Raw genomic sequence first — 16,230 nt, forward strand, 5'->3', positions numbered from 1 at the left:
TAAAAACATTTTACTCGCCGCACATATCGAGTATATCACAAGAATGTTAAGTTTTTCGAATTTCTTGTGATTTGTTCGCGAACAATGCCATACACACTCGAACATATCACATTTGTATGGACAGCTTTACAAAAAAAAACTCCAAAGGAAGCTTTAAACATATAGCCAATTTACTGAGGTAATAATTCTATTTTTTAACTCGTCTGGGCATTTGAAAGGTGGTTACCCTACCTCGAGCGGGTGGTTTGTCCATACCGCCTTTCCCTAAGGGTTCCTTGTCACTGACTGCAAAGACTTTCGCGACGCGTTTTGCACCTCCGTATAGATATTTTAAAGCAGACCGGGCGCGGATTATATTGTTTTGCCCCGGCTACTGTCGTCGAAGCGAGTTGCGCGCAAGTGTGGTCGTCTGTTTATCCATGCGGATTTGATTTTTCCAGAGTGGGCATAGGGGTCGGACCGCCCGCGGCAATTCCGCCGGCCTTGACTTTTCCTCGAAGGATTTATTCTTGCCGGTTTCTCTAGCGTTAGCGCTCCCTGTTAGGGCTTAGCCTTTTCTCCAGTTTCCGCGGACGACCGAATCAGTTTTGGCCATGCAGGCTCTCTCGGCGCAGGCGATGCGGTTCCTTAGATGATGGATGTTATGGACTTTCCGTCGCCGTGTCCAACGGCGGCTCTACCCGGGGTTCCGATGCTTCTTTGTTTGTTTTCATCATATTTGGTTCTTTGGCTACCTACTAAGCGGACACATTTCGTCGGCCGGAAAAAGGGGAAGGAAAAATATCGGTCGATTATGGCAAAGCCCCATGCCGAAACAAGTCCACCGTTACTCTGGAGGCGGGAGGTATCCGGATGGCGTCGTTAGAATACAGTCGGAAACGACCCTGACCGTAAACCATCCAATAGGCACGGTGACGCACTCGATATGGTTCATTCATAGAAACATGGTGTATTAAAAATTGTTGTATTTGCTTTTTTATCCATACATATGTTTGGACCATTTTGGCTACTTTTTGTAGCGTACGTATGTACATTCATACATATGTAATTTCATACGTACATACATACTGTAGGAATACGTCACAATAGTTACACTGCAAGAAATGTGCGGTTTATCTGGTTCACGAGTTGATGCTATGCCAACGATGCGATTAATTAATTTAATTCAATTTAAAAGAGCTACTACTCAAAATGTACGTAATTTGTTTATCGCTTATCGTTCATTCCGTCCAATCCACATAGTGCTCGTCTATGAAGGGGGCGTTTTGAGGGCAGTTTCGGTCAGCATGAAAATGCGAGTGGCGATTGAGTTCATACTAGAATTTGCGGCTTTGCACTATATCTACATGAAATGCAAAGCCGCAACAGCCGAGAAAGTGCACTCAAACCGTAACTGAATGATTAGTCTGCGTTTGAGTGCGGGACACGCGTATGGGTCGTCACCGATAATCGAAAAATAAAAGTTGCAATAAAAAATGTAGAAATTCATTGCTGTACAAAGAAGTGTGAAAAATTAGTTAATCAAATATTTCTAATTAGATTACAAAAACGAATCGAAATGCGTTTAAAAATTGGGCTTGAATGCCATCGCTTTGAAATTTACGGTAAGCGATGCATAACATCTTTACATGCCCATATGCTTGTAACTAAGCATGTAGCTATCTGCAACTCATATGCATATTTACAGCTATGGGTATATATACATGTTGAGTATGTATCAAAGCGGCAGTGGCAATTAATAGCCTACTAAAGTATCAGCAAAATTCGCATTAGAATGGTAATATTACTAATTAGGTCAGGCGCACCCACAGGCCTTCTCACTGTTAACCCAGCGGTAGACATAGTTTGCATTTTGATTGAAGTGAACAATGCATGAACAGTGAAAAAAAGTTGGCTGAGCAGTGATCCAAACATGTTTCTGAAGTTCAATTTCTCGCTTTCTCAATGCATTATACCGATTAATTCTTACTTATGCACAAGTGCACACACACAAACACTGTGTATGTATGTATATCTAGTTCAAGTTGTTGGTTCGAATCCGATAATAAAATTCGTTGCAAACATTACTGTATCAACAGTCGACGTACGGTGGCAGAACATATAATTGCGGTTTTCAAAAGATTACTTCGGGGTTTTGAATTGCGAGCTTAAAATTGTTTCGTTCAGTTTGTTTTGAAATACAGTATAAATTTCTATCCGTGTCAAAGGACTAAAAGTCGAACATCTTTGAAAAAGTGCGATAGAATTCAATAATACATCACGGTGAGTCTCGGTTACGTTTAATCCGAAAGATATGGTTTCTATGGAAGCCTATTCTGATGAGTTCGTCGAAATAAACAAACGCTTGTTTTCCAATGATAGTTTGTTAGAATACGCAGAATGAATAAGCTAATTTCTTCCACATGAAAAACATACATAAGTAGCATGCATTTTGGAGAAATCAGAACACTCCGAGTAGCTAGACTCAAGCTCGGAACACTTTGACGACTGCAACTTCACGACGTAACGACAGCGACATCATTTTGTCGACAAATGTCGCCTTGAAGCCAGCTTCTTAAACATTTTGAAGACCTCAGCGACATAGCAAACAGCTGATTTTAAAGTTTGACATGTTGGTAAATTTATTTCACAAATTGTGTATTTTTATTTAAGTAAATAAGAAAAACATGAACAATCATGTATAGGTGATTAATTTTGCGACAATTTAATTTTGCAGCACTACATCTACTCATTGTCGCCGGCAAAATTAGAAATAGATTTAATTTAGCGACGTCGACAATTGCAGTCCTGCAGCCAAGATGTCGTGCTGTCGTCAAAATAATTGTGTCCGTAAGAACGTGTGTATTTAAAATGTGTCGTCAAAGTGTTCCGAGCTTTAAACTTGCGAAATTTTCAGAGTAAAACCAATATTTTGCCACTCTGTCGAAGACTCGAAATACTACAGCATATTACAATAGCGATTGGTTAATTTCATAGGTGTATTTACTCGAATGGCTGAGTAGCACGTTGGTCTTGCTGTTGTCGTGTAGATTAATGAATTTATTTCGAGCTCAAAATCCACATTTTTCGCTGATCACTCGAGTGCTAGTAAACTTAAGGTCTCGACTCGAACTGCCTTGTTATCTATTTCGAACTAGAGGCCGCACGAACGTAAACTTATTTATTTATTTATTTATTATTAAAGTCTATGAAACATAAATTTCTTACAGACTATTGGAGCCTAAAAAAAAGATCATTCGTATACAAAATTATGCAGAATATCAAAGAAAATTTCGTTGAAATGCAAAAAAGTAACTAAAGGTACGAATTCAAAATATTAATAAATATCAACTAAATCAGAACTTGAAATCTTATTTAATTCGTTTATTGCACGTGCAATTGGCGCATTACGTGCATAGTCGGTCTTCCATCTTCCCTCGTAAAAAGGCAATGGTATACGTAAGCTGCGCTGGGGAATGTTAAAATGTATACGTTCTAATAGAATACAGCAGTCCAAGTACCCACTAATAACACTGAAAATAAAAATCAAAGAGAGCACAGATCTTCTAGCTTCCAAGGTCTTCAGATTTATTAAAGTAAACCAGAAGTGTAGGTGGGCATAGGAGCAGAAAAATTCAAAGACCGTAATGCAAATTTAAGAAAAACCTTCTGAACACGCTCAACTCTTTTATATAATTACTATGATAAGGCCTCCATATAAGCGCCCCGTATTCCAAATTTGAACGTACGAACGACGTATATAACAGTTTAAGTGTATACGGGTCACAAAAATTGGTACAATTTCGCCTCACAAAATCCAAAACTGAATAAGATTTCCTAATAGTGTGGCTGATATGGCCGTTAAAGGAAAAATTTGATGAAAAAATTATGCCACGATCTTTCATTTCCTCAGTAGTTTCTAACAAAGTATTAGAAATGTCGATAGGACATTTCGTATTTTTGCAAAAGTGAATTTGAAACATTTATTCAAATTCAGTGAAAGTCTCGATTTCAAGCACCCGGAATGCAGATTATCCAGTTCTACTTGAAGCCTATTCATATCATTCAGATTTTTTACTGTTGAAAAGATTTTTAGATCATCCGCATAGAGTAAACATTTTGAGAATGAAAAACACTTTGTGATATCATTTATAAACAAAACAAAAAGCAACGGTCCTAAGATACTCCCTTGGGGAACCCCAGAGGAATGGTTGAGAGGATATGCCATCAATAGAGACTACGCACTGCCTGTTACACAAATATGATTTTATCCAATTCAGAAAGACTGAATGAAATCCAAGCCAAGCTAATTTACTAATTAATATTGAGTGAGACTTTATCAAAAGCTTTCGCAAAATCCGTGCATATGCAATCTACCTGATGTCCATCAGCAAAAGACGTAATACAGTATTCACTAAAAACTGCTAGGTTAGAAACTGTTTACCTATTAGGAACAAAGCCATGTTGATTTGGAGAAATTAAATTTTTTGTTGCAAAATATAACTTGTCTTTGACAATAATTTCAAAAACTTTGAATACTGTTGACAGCTTAGAAATCGGCCTATAGTTACACACATTACTTTTATTACCATTTTTAACCGACTTCCAAAAAAGGAGGAGGTTATCAATTCGTTGGAATATTTTTTTTTTTTTATGTATGTTAGCGCATAACTTTGGACCACGTCAACCGATCCGATTAGTGGATCATGAGATATATATATATATATATATATATATATATATATATATATATATATTTATGTGAGAGTTGAAGTCGGTTTTTTTTGCTAACAAGTAATTTTTAGCAAAAAAAAACCGACTTCAACTCCCGTATAAAAAAAAAAATATATATATATATATATCTCAAGATCCACTGATCGGATCTTAACCAGATTAGTATGGGACTACCTCTGAGACACTACCTGTCCGATGCAAAAAGAATTATTACTTGTTAAACTGAGGCAAGCGACTTATTGAAAATAAGAGTTACAGGTAAAACCAGAGCAGGAGTATTTTTCAGCAATATTGCAGAAAACCCATCAACGTCCATTTTAGCTGATGAAAAATGCCATTTAAAACATCATCAGATGACAGCTTAAGAGAGCCCAAATTAATGGAGGAACTTTCTGGGTAGTCATAATCGAACCCACAATTGTCATCATAATCGGAAAAATTTTAACAAAAAATTCTGCGAAGAGATTAGCTATATAATTACGGCTACTAGCAAGCTTATTCTCAAGAAATACTGCCGAAGGTATACTAGAAATAGATTTCTTAGACTTAACGAAATTCCAAAATGAGGTTGGGTTCGACTTTATGCTCGACTCCACACAAAGAATATATGCTATAAAGAAATTTGTCTAAACAATTATATTCTTCCAGATATTTCTGATATTAAAAAAAAATTTTAATTTACTCCTAAGATTCTTTACGCTTTTAATCTTACGATTATACCATTGCAACCTGTATGGTTTTTTATTTAGAACTGGAATACTGTAAACACAGAATTCCAATAAAGTAGTCTTAAAAACATAGTTGCCAACTTGATGCTTTAAGCACTAGATTTAGTGCTTTTTGAAAACTAAAACGCCAAAAAAAATTATTTAGTGCCTAGTGCCTTTTTTAGTGCTTTTTTCTGAACTAAAATTACTTCGAGATAGTTAAAACCTGAAATAATTTGAAATATTTAAAGCTGTGGCAGCACTGAATTTATAAGAATCTACAAATTTAAATGGACTTAAATACAACCATGATTGATAAAAATCTGAAGTTGCAAACCCACCTTTTAAATTCTATTCGCGTTGAAAATGCTAGTACGCAAGTAAGTTAAGTATTTCTTTTTTTCTTTTCTAATTATTTGTACAGATTTTTTTTTTTTTTTACCACCTGAGTAAAACACATCGTTTCTTGGTGCTGAATCCAAATCTGGCCTTGCAATTGCTCTAACACTAGAATTTTGAGATATCCTAACCCCAAATCATTTGCTCATTTCTAATTAGGGCATCATTTTCGTTTGTTGCGATCCGATTTTTCTTTCTCGAGATATACCAGTTTTAATGTGCAGTACTTCGGTATTATGATATGAAAAAAGCATCCCTTGATTCAAAAAAATTGGTGCTTTTAGTGTGGTAAAACGCTTTTTTCCAAGTTTTTGGTGCTTTTTGAAAATCAAAAGATGGCAACACTGCTTAAAAATATCATAGCATTCGGATACATTATGAGAGGCGAGCAGCATCTCCCAATTAATTGCACGAAGTAAACGATTTATCTTTGAAAAGGCACAAGCCCTGTAATTAAACAAAAATTCTCCACCAGGAGTAGTAGATGGAAAATTATAAAATTCAAATTTAAAATCTATAGCAACATGATGCATTTTAGGTGACGAAATCGGCGAGTAGCATTCTTCAATATTGCAGTATATATTATCGCTGACGAAAATTAGATCTACAATTCTACTCAGTTTATTAGCATACTTGTTAATTTGAATCAGATTAAGGCTTAAAAAACTATCGATTAGGTAGGATTCATGAACCCTAGTTACATTAATTGGTGTAATACCAAAGGCTGAAAAAGCATTAGACCAGCTTTCGTTACATAGGTTAAAATCACCTAAACCACATACATGATTATCACTTGACTTGTTATGAACTAAAGATATGACATTATCAGCATGCTCACGATAAATGTCATCATTGGTATTAGGTGGTATATAAGATGCAATGAAATACAGCGAGACATGTGATGAGGGTTCCTGTACGCACACGCAAAGTTGGTCGAGGAGAGTATTATTATCCTCCAGCGAAACTGAGTAAGAGTGTAGCTTTCGGTGAACTGCGACGAGAACTCCACCGCCTCTTACATATCCAGCTTTGACAGAGTCTCTATCCTTCCGATATTCCGATTATAATTCTTTGAGTGAAATAACTCACTATCATAGAAATCAGCATTAAGCCAGGTCTCAACAATAACAATAACATCACAGTCTGCGTGTGAACTAAAAATTCGCACTGCTTCTAATTTTGTTCGAAGGCCAGATATATTTTGAAAATACACTTTCAAATCGCATACATTAGTTTTAGCCTTTGAAATATTTACGTTACTGCCTCCTGATTTCCCTTTTTTTGTAAAAAACGAAAAGGACGTATATTTACTTTTGCTGGCCAGAGGTCAGGCGAAAGCATCTTTTCATAAAAAGCATAAGAGACACCCAGCTTAAAATTTACTCTACTGTGTTTGCTGTGTGGCGGAGTTTGTTGCTGTGTTTTATCTACACCAGCGTGTCTAACAATAAAGTCAACTATATTATCCGCAGTGACTGAGGGCAAAACGACGATAAATGTAACCACTTTTTACGATCCGCCACCAGTGTTGCCGCGAAACATTTTTAGCGGTAGCTAAATTCAGGCTAAAAAAGTGCTAAAAAAGAGCTAAAAATCGTCGTTGTGGCTAAAAATGGTAGCTAAATTTTTTTACCTACATATAAATATATAAGTATACACGCAAACATTTTCTATAAGTAATGATATAGAAAAACAATGAACTCTGGAAAGAATTAATATTTTATTCAACAAAAAAACTTGTTGTGTAACACATAAAGCATATTAAGGGCCGCCAACTTACCTATTTTAAAGTATAGTTAAATCGTTAATGGATAAGATAACGGCCCAGAAACGTAAAAAACATACATATACATATGTTATTAATTAATTAATTTCTTACATAAACCAAAAAATGAGATCACATTAAGAATACATAAGTACTAGAATCATATCTATATACAGTGTCGGACAATACTAAATAACTTAAATAATTTCAAACTATGCTTCGAAAAATATCCATTTGTAAAAGAAATTTTTAAAATGTTATGTTATAATTTACAAAGAATTAAAATGTCGGTGCTTTATTATTGCCCGACGTTGTATGTATCAAACAAACAAAAGAGTATTCATTTAATGAACTCATAGTAAAATAATTTAATCTATAAGCATTTTTTTTAACACATTAAATATCTATATCTATATCAATACTATCATCGCTAAGCGATTCTTCGTCGTTACAATTTTGTTCATTTCTCATTAACCTGACGATTCATCTGTAATTTCAAAATCATGACAACATTTCTGTACATTTTTTAAGCCATATCTTACAGTTAATAAAGCGTTTAACATTGCAAAATTCATGTTATTTCTGTGCTTATTTTTAACGAAATTTATTATAGAAAACGTTCTTTCAACTTCTGCGTTACTTAAAGGTAAAAGAAGCAACCGATAAACAAACTTTTTCCACCACTTAAGCAAGCGACACAATGAACAGTTTATTTGCCTTAAAGGAAAGGCGTTCGCTTTATAAGCGAAGAGTTAAATTCATGAAAATCATATAAAAAATTTTAATGTCAATGATGAATAAATTTTGAAAAGGGCTAAAAAAAGGGCTAGGGGCAATTTCAAATTTTTGTGGCCAAAAAAAGAATTTGGTAGCCAAATTTAGCCACCAAAGGGCTAAAACGGCAACACTGTCCGCCACCTGTAAGTCAGAATTTGAGCTTGAACCGACAACTCTTATACGGTAGACAAACGGACTCGATTATTTGCATAACCAGCCTTAATTTTCTTTAACTCATGCATTTTCCTCTTTAAAATGAGCATAAGCAGCCGAACAAATGCACGAAATTTTTGGGAATTAACTCGGATCCGGGGAATTTTCGATGACAACACTGGTAAAAACGGCCAGTTGTTGTTTTTTGTTACAAGTAGGCAAACGAAGCAGACGAGTTTCGCGTACGCGGTAGCCGAGTGGTGAGAGTTGCGAGCTACAAGCCTGTAGCTGCCAGGTTCGATACTCGGTTGGAGCGATTGCGAAAATTTTTTTGTTTTTATTATTTATTTTATATTTTTTATTTTATTTTATTTATATATTTAATTTTACTTAATTTTACTTTCATTTGCTATATTTTATATAACATTTCTTATTTTACTATTAGTTAATTTTAATTTTTAGAGATGAATTTTGTTAAAAATTCAACAACAACTAACTGAAAGTAACGTAAAAAAATATAGAACTTATAAAAAAAGAATGAAAAAGAAATAAAAAAAGTATACTGGCCGTGGGACTCGAACCCACGACCTTGCGGCTGGTTTATTCGCATTACTGCCGTCTGTAAGGGTAAAATTTTAATTTGCATTTATGCTTATTAATTCAAATTAATTTTCTCCGTCTGTCTACCATATTAGTTGTTTGCGACGCTTCTTATTCTCAACAGTGGTCCAATGAGTGGCTGCTGGCACGCCAGCAAATGCAGAGATGTGATCAGCGCTACAAAAACCAAAGCAGGCGTCGTAGTGTTAGGTTGAAACAGAGTGGAAGCGAAGCCGAAGACGAAGATGAAGACGAAGCCGAAGACGAAAAACAGTGCAGTAGTAAATATATGAAAGTGATCACAGTGCAAGCAAAGACGAAGACGAAGATGAAGACGTTGCCCAAGCGGTCAGCTTGAAACAGTCCGATACTGTTTTCAAAGACGAATTGCTTGCTGTGATGAATTGTTTACAATTTATTTAACTCTTTGCAATTGTGAAAAAACGCGTTTTTCAAGAAATTGGCTAAATTTTTGCAAAATGCAATCAAAAGTATTAATTGGCATTCTTGTATATTCGAAAAATGTCTGTCCGTCTTGCCGTAACACATAATACAAGTGGCGAAATTCTCCAAAAGTTGTCCTATACAAATTATTTCATCAATTGCTGTTTTTTCTTTATTTTCTTTTGATCTAAAAAAAGGGTTTTATTTAGAAACAAATCTACATGTCATTCATCTTTCCACTCTGTTTGCAACCTTAGTTCGCTGTGATGACGAGATATCAGAGATCGAAAATAACCGTCACCAAGTGTCTCTTATGATGTTTACCACTGACACAAACACTCATCTCTCAAACAAAGAGTGTTTCTCACCGTGGCAAATCACTATGTGCGATCTTTTTGTGTTTTCCGTTGTGAGTTATTTGTCAACTGCTAAAATTTCCCTCGGGCAAAAACACTTTGGCAGGGACTTTTATTTTTAAGTGTCCTAATTTGTGGGTTATTGTAGGACTGAAAAATAGAATTGGAAGCAAAGCGTTAGGCATTTCTTTACACGACATATACGTACACATACATGTGCGAACATTTATGACAAAGAAGAGAGCATGCACATTCTTAATATGATACACCGAAAATAAGTTATTTTATTTTATTGATAAAGAAAAGGATAAAGGCAAAGGTAAAAATAAAAACAAAAAAAAAGGATGCGTAAAGATAAATGGAAAAATTAAGATCAAGGTAAATTTAAAAATTTTACTAATAAATATAAGGGCAAAGGTGAAGGGGAATATGTAGATGTAGAAAATTATAAACATAAAGATGATAAAGATAAATATTAAGAAAAAGATGAGGATGAGTAAAGATGATGATAAAGGAAGAAAGATTCAAACAAAGGTAATTATAAAGAAAGTGATATAGTAACAGAGACTCAACCTGGGAACTAGGAATGTTCAATATTTAAGAAAGAATCGATATCATGAATCGATTTAATTCATTTCCATAGTCTAAAAATTCCGAAACAGTCCAAAACTCCCGAAGTATTCCCGACGATTCTGGTAATCCCGAAGAAGTGTCGAAAATCCCGGATTATACCCGAGGATCCCAAAGTAGTGTCGAAAATCCCGAAATAGTCCAAAAATCCCGAAGTAGTCCTGAAGATTCCGAAAATCCCGACGAAGTCTCAAAAATTCCGAATTAGTTCTGAGGATCCTGAAATCCCAAAGTAGTCCCGAAAATCCCGAAATATTCCAAAAATCCCGAAACAGTCCGAAAATCCTCAAGAAATCTCGAAAATCTCAAATTAGTCCCAAAAATCCCGAAGATTTTCGTAGAACTGGAAGTTGGAAGATACTTTAATATCTTGTTTGCGTTGCATCACAAAAGTATTATTTAGTTGAAAAATTACAAATAAAATTGATTCGCTCTAGAAATAAAATCACAAATAAATTTTATTTTTTATTTGGTCAACAAACCAAATCACAAATCAAATATATTTCTTAATTGATAGTTGATTTTAAATCAATAAGGATTTAAAAGTACGCAACCCTGCCACCGCATGGCCATCACGTTGACGTTGCTTATATCTCTCTCTATCTCTGTCAATAGCAAATTTGATATGTTTCTACGCACGTCTACGGTACCCTGAGTACACGTTCATAGGTAACCACGCTCTAACACTTATTTTTCCTCTTCCAGCGATAAGTGTCCGTGTGCAACAGCAACGGAAAAAGATATGCAAATAACCCTTTCCCACTGAGAGGAGCATACATCTACAAAAAATAAACCACCTGTTCTGTTTTGTGGGCTACTTTTTCCCTTAAATAGGGACGGTTATTTTGGGACACTTTCAAAGTGTTGAGGGATATTTTCGACCTCTGCGAGATATTATTCCCGCAACAGCTTGCGAATAAGATGAAGAAGAATTATGTTGATGAGAATCGCGTGAATATTCATGAGCAGCAAGAGCATTAGTAGCACCAAAAGACGAAGATGAGCAATTACCCTGTAGTCAAATGAACTAGTTGTAAACTACCTTACAACTAGTATGAACCGCATGCCCAACTAGTCAGCCAACTATCTTTTTTCCATGCAATCAACTGGTATTTTTAACATGGGGATGTCCTACGAGATGGCAATTGTCAGATTTCGCTCAGAAATATACCAGTATCATACTAGTTCAAAAAAAACAGAAAAGTTCTAGTGTAATTATGGACCAAAACCACTACTTTGGGAGTAAAAAATGAAATNGTACTAGTGTAATTATGGACCAAAACCACTACTTTGGGAGTAAAAAATGAAATGAATTCATGAATATGCAATTATATGCAGCCTTAGATTTGCCAATAATTAGTGTTAAATTTTTTGAGTATTAATTAAAAGAAAAAATAAATACATAGATATTTCAAACTTTCGAATATAAATTTAAATTCATTTTTCATTAAATGTTATTAAAAGGAAAAGGTTTCAGGTACAATAAATACTATATTTTTATCTTTTTTAATAATATGGAATATGCAAAAGAAAACTTTTAGTTAAAAATAAAATGCATTCTTTAGATAATTTTTGAATGAACTAAAATAAAAATAAAAGTTTTCATTAAAATAAATTAAATTCATTAACTTCGCACATTTCAGTCTATTATTTTCAAAAAAAAAAAAATAATAATAATAACTAATGTTTAAAATTTGAGATTTGGATAAGAATAAAATAAATAAGTAATTCAAGCAGTTATTAAATATTCTTAATTTTTGTCTATGGTTTGGCTTGTTGATTGATAATAGAAATTTATCAAATAATTATATTAATAGTGTAATTAAAAAGTCAAGAATAATTGAAAATGAGCAATAATAACAAAATAATGATGTAATTAAAACTAATGAATTAATTGACATTTTTTTTAAGTAATTAATTCTTAATCATTAAAAAGGTGGTAATATCGGTATTTGATCATTAAACGGTTATCCAAAAACACATGCCTTTATTAGTACTCATTATGAGTATTAATCATTACTTAACCGGACTAGTATAACTGAATACGTATTCGATTTAATGGTTTACAATATACCCAAATAAAAGTTATAATATTTTGTGTACTTTATTGTATTAAACTGTCGAAGTTAAATAAAACAGGGCCTGAATAAATCGTTTTGTACTTGGTACAAGTCTGGTCATTTTCGAACTAGTTTGGTTTCAGTCAGGGAATTCTAGTTGTAAACTAGTATTTTTCCTGACTAGTTTGGGATTTCACTGCAGGGTAATAGCACAAACGGCGGAATCATTCACAGGAACAACAACAGTTTCAGCTGATAGCGAAACAGATGGCTGAGTAGATGTATGCATAGGCACAGTATATGCCCTGCAAAAAATGGGACTAATCCGGGATGACTCCGGGAGCAATCGCAAAGGAGCATGCGACTAATACCACTTTTGATCTCTTTATATGGAATGAACTGATCGCTTTTGTTCGAGCATGTCCTATGAAGAGACTAATTGTTCACCTTCATACCCGAAAGGGTATGAAAAGCGACTAGTCACTTTTAAAAAATAAAAATAAAAATTTCCGCCAGCTGAGATTCGAACCGGGGTGCTCCGTTTTGTTAGGCGAATACTCTCTCTGTGTGCCAACGCCGCACATGAAATTTCATTGACTAAGAGCGTACATGTCATTAAATCGTTAATAGTACCCGTCAGAGATGAGTTGGGGACTAATTGATCTCCAATTATACCCATAAGGGATGAGTCGAGACTAATTGACCTCCATTAGTACCCGTATGGGACTAGTTGCGACTAATTAATGCCCAATTGTACCCGATTGAGAGTAATCTCGGAATACTCTCTTTAGAGATTAGTCACACAATTTTTTGCAGGGTGACGACACCATCGTGCATACTGCATTATAAGCAGCAGGAGAGTTAGCAACAGAGTAAACAGGCGGAGACGAAAACGAAGAGCATGAAAGTGAAAGATTAACTGTGTCAATCACCTCTTTGCTGTCATGTACACTATTAGCTTGATTTGGATTGAGTTTTAGGAAACTGCCAATAATAATGCGAAGATTTTTGATTTCCTTAGTTAATACGGATATATCAGCTTCTTTATTGCTCAGCTTATCTAATTATCTAATTTTTTTTTTATCTAATTGTTTATTTTCAACGTGCAAATCTCTAATTAAAGAGACCACCTGAGCATTCTCAGCTTTAAGAGAAGTAATCTCTTTGAGTACGGCATGTAGATTTATTTGTTGACAATTACGAGAATCCTTCTCAGCGTTTTCAGTTGTTTTATTTTTCTGCGGGTTTATATTCACAGACGATTTGGCAATAGCGCCCTCATCCAAAGCAACAGGGGAGGAGGGTGGAATCAATGTACGAGGCTCAGCAATACATACTTTACAAAAGAAAAGCTTTTCAGACGAAAGTAAATAGTCAAGATCGGCTTGTACAATACCAACACAACTGAAATGAAAAATCTCTTTGCACTTAGCACATTGAACTTTTGATTGAGTGCGATCAACCTTTTGTCCGCACGAGCAAGGTATTGTTTATAATTCTGAATTGAATTTTTTAATAAAAACAGTTTAAAGAAAATGTCATGTGTAGGGCAACCCAAAATATACTCCTAAAAACATATTTTAAGCGATTAAAATATGCCAATAAAGTAGTAATAATAAGTAGAGCTCGGATTTTTATGCAAATTGAATATGCAAAATATATGCAACAAATATGCAAGAACTATGCAAAATATATTAAGAAATTAAAAAAAAAATACATAGTTAGATATTCTAAAAAGAGATCTCTATGCGACCGAAGTGGTTTGCACATGTTATTACGATTTCAGAGAAAATTAAACGAGTTTTGTTAAACGCATGTCTTCAAATTTATTAACAACTTGTGTATAGCTACCCCTTTAAACTGCTTTAGTCGTATCTGTGGGAAATCATCCGTATTTGCGGCCCTAACCATTGCTAAAGTCCCCAACGTCGTAGACCAGGAGCGTATCCTGGAGCAGAGTAGGGAGAAACAGCCAATCCTCTCTTCTTCAGAATCGAAAGAGGACCAATCTCTTGCAGGGGGATGTAGGGTGAGAAGCAGTTCGCTGCCAACTACCCTCCAATGACGGAGGTGGTCCTCTATCCACAGCCCAGAAGAGGAAGTACCGGGGAGCGAAACGCAAGCAGGGGAAACCCTCTTCTGTGGCAGACCGAACTCCTCCTGTCGCTGCATTCAGTATGCGGCCCAGGTCTAAGGAGGTTACTCCAGAAGCCTGTGGGACCTTGATGGATGTACTGACATTCAAATCTGCTTGCGAACGTTGCAATAGAGGGAAACCGGAGATGACAGACACCAATGGCTGTCCCAATGCCTCTTCGAGTCATAGTATGGCACCGTACTGGTGTGACATTGCCCAATTCCGGTCATCCAGACAGACCTCTGGCGCCACGAATCGCTTGCCTCAAACCAAGGTTAGAAGTGATGCAAGGGTCGGTCGAGGCAGAACTGCCCTCGCCATTCCCTCGAAGCAACTACGTCCGGAAGTCTGGGTCCCGGGCAACTTATTATGAGCTCGTAAAAGGCCCTCTGATCATTGCCGTAATGAGGAGGGCGGGTTAGACTCGGCAGATGACTACTGCGGAAATTAAACGCTAATCCGGACCGTCATTACCTCCGGCACTGTAGCCAATGCTCGTTCGTAAGAGAGGGATGGAACCATTATGGTGAAATTCCTCTCCCAATCTAACTGAGATTGGCTCAATGCTGTGGAGCAAAGAGTACCGCTCACAAGGGGAACAGACTTCACTGTTGTACCAATTACGAATTAGAGATAAAATTATGAATGGGCGGGTTACGTGCCGGGATTGGAACCTCGAATCAAACGGCTAGGCATGTAAAAGTTCTAAAGAAGGACCAAACCACAAAGCTGCGTTCACTCAAGAGTCCTGATGGCTTTTTAACAGAGACTCAATTTCGTGGAAATCATGTGATGGTTTCGCCTTCGTCTCCCTCGACAGGTGAGGGAGGGTATGCAAGAACCACTGTTTCAAGGTAAAAGTCGTTTGGTGCCAGAAATGTGGCTAATTAAGATGCCATAAGATATGTTTTGAATCTTTTGACAGTCTCAAACCGCCCGGTCCGGATGGCATCCTACCTATTGTACTTAAAGAAGGTGTTGAGCTTTAGTTGGCGAACTTGCAAATGATTTTCGCCGCATCGCTTGCATTTGCTTACATACCACAAATAAATTAGATTTGTTCTATGCTGGCGTAGCTGGCCATCACTATTGAGGCAGAAGGAGGTCAGTATGTGGCGTGCGGAGTTAACAAGAGCTGCCATCAAAGTGACATGCTTATAATAATTTATTTGTAGGAAATATGCAAAATATATATAACAAGTAAGAAAGTCGGAGTTTGGTACAAATTGGTATAACGGTTACCGATATATGTATATGTTATCATAAGTGGGCGGTGCCACGCCCATTTTCCAAAATTTTACCATAAACATATTTCTTGGTAAAGAATTGTTGCAAGTATCAATTTTGAATAAATTAGCGTTAATAGTTACTGATTTATCGAAGCTTTTGTATTTCTCTAAACTACCGTTATATGTGATGTGGGCGTGGTTATTGTCCGATTTTAAAAATTTACGGCCATTTGGTATGCTATACCAAGACCAACAACTGT

At 35.8% G+C, this 16,230-nt stretch overlaps 1 protein-coding gene across 1 annotated transcript in view; it reads left to right on the forward strand.

The window, feature by feature from the left end:
• Positions 1-1,581: 1,581 nt before the first annotated feature.
• The window catches only part of LOC108364778 (beta-glucuronidase), a 57,099-nt gene continuing 42,450 nt past the window's right edge, over positions 1,582-16,230 (forward strand). The window contains exon 1 of the mRNA XM_017618616.1: positions 1,582-1,604. The gene's annotated coding sequence lies outside the window, so the exon portion shown is untranslated. The remainder of the gene's footprint in view (positions 1,605-16,230) is intronic.

Source organism: Rhagoletis zephyria, unplaced genomic scaffold (genome assembly GCF_001687245.7).
Source record: "Rhagoletis zephyria isolate East Lansing unplaced genomic scaffold, Rhagoletis_zephyria_1.1 Rzeph_scaffold_01669, whole genome shotgun sequence".
NCBI classification, from domain to species: Eukaryota; Metazoa; Arthropoda; class Insecta; order Diptera; family Tephritidae; genus Rhagoletis; species Rhagoletis zephyria.